Source organism: Convolutriloba macropyga, unplaced genomic scaffold (assembly GCF_964194025.1).
Source record: "Convolutriloba macropyga unplaced genomic scaffold, txConMacr16.3 SCAFFOLD_5265, whole genome shotgun sequence".
Taxonomy (NCBI): Eukaryota; Metazoa; Xenacoelomorpha; order Acoela; family Convolutidae; genus Convolutriloba; species Convolutriloba macropyga.
The window spans coordinates 8,293-10,000 of NW_027450981.1; the positions used below are offsets into that span (position 1 = coordinate 8,293).

Below are 1,708 nucleotides of genomic sequence, written 5' to 3' on the forward strand. Positions count from 1 at the left end.
TCTATGATATGACTAGTATTATGTTGCTTATAGTAGGCTAAGCGCAAGCCGAAACATCAACATGTGAAAGTCGTAGAATTTTGCGATCAAACTGTGGCTAGTACTTTGATGATGCTTGTAGCCAACCGAATTGGTTGAAAAGCCCAATAAGTAAGCTAACTTGGGAGAGCTTGTTGGAAACCAAATGCTACTAGATTGGTCCAAATACATCCTTCAACAGGGGATCACTTGGCTCGCTTTACGAAGAGGAGCACAGCTATATGTGTTAATTCGGTATGAATCGCAAGATTTGTTTACCGACCTCTCTAACGCAAAAGGCGGTCTCGGCTTCGGCTGTTGACTGCGTCCGATTCAGGGTTATATAACTCTCGATTGAACACATTGATGTTCTATTGTTGGTGCTTCCAATAAAATTGGAACACTTAAAGCAGAACCGATTCAAATAATAGCATTCTGATCAATGATTGCATTCCTTGATCAAGAACTGCTGGAGTCATTGTGATGGCGAATTTTCTTCATAAGAAAATTGCAAAGAGACGGAACTTAATGAGACTAGTATTATGTTGTTTCTAGTAAGCGGAAGCTGAAACAGCAACATGTGAAAATCAAGTTTTGTTCAATGATCTCGAGGCGATAAGTACTGTGAAGCAACTAGTAGCCTAAGCATGACTCAGATTTGAGACAGTCAAAAAGACTGGCGAAACTTCTTCACATGAAAGTTACATAGAGAACTACAAATGTATACAGCGAGTATTATGTTGTTTCTAGTAGGCGAAAGCTGAAACATCAACATGTGAAAGTTGTCTGCAAACTGTAGAACGATATGTGATTAGTACTGTGCTGTTACTAGTAGCCAGTCTGACTGTAGAAGCCAAGACAAAGGGAAACTAATGCATCTGAAAAGGACAAGTTATGGAAAGGTATGCACGATAAGTATTATGTTGTTTCTAGTAAGCGGCAGCTGAAACATCAACATGTGAACGTCGTTGTGTACAGTAACCTAGAACTATATAGTCCTTAGTAACGTGCATTTACTAGTACCTGTAATTGGTATTCAGACTCAGGCAGTTTGGAATAGTTTGGCAAAGATGCACCAGAGAAAACTGGGATTTGATACAGAAATTGTTGAATACAAGTATTATGCTGCTTCTAGTAGGTTGAATCCGAAACATCAGCATGTGAAAATTGAAAACATTTCTGGTTCGAATTGTCACAAGTATTTGGTGATCTGAGTAGCCAAACTCACTACAACGCCAATTGAAGGCAAAAATTCTCAACGGGAAAAGCTATTCTCATTGAATGAGCTAACAAGACGAGTATTATGTTGCTTCTAGTAGGCGAAAGCCAAAACATCAACATGTGAAAGTCTTGCTGAACAAATTTAATGTTGTTGAGCTCAGTACCGTGTGAATTAGTAGCCATAATTGGCGAGCGAAAATTGAACTGGCGAAACTTCGTCTTTGGAAAATTGCAGATGCCGAGCACTTATTTTGCAACGAGTATTATGTTGACTGTAGTAAGCGAAAGCCGAAACAGCAACATGTGAAAGCTGTTGAAATTTGTGGTCATTTTGCAATAAGTACAAGGAGTGTAACTAGTAGCCAGGTCAAAATTTGGGATAAGAATGAGCAAAAATTCTGCATGAGAACAGTTGAAATTATGAAACTAAATTACAAAGACTAGTATTATGTTGTTTCGAGTACGCGAA

The 1,708-nt window shown here is 38.6% G+C and overlaps 1 pseudogene; it reads left to right on the forward strand.

Moving 5' to 3' along the window:
- Window positions 1-208: 208 nt before the first annotated feature.
- Window positions 209-360, forward strand: LOC142356318 (5.8S ribosomal RNA; annotated as a pseudogene).
- The last annotated feature ends 1,348 nt before the right edge of the window (window positions 361-1,708 follow it).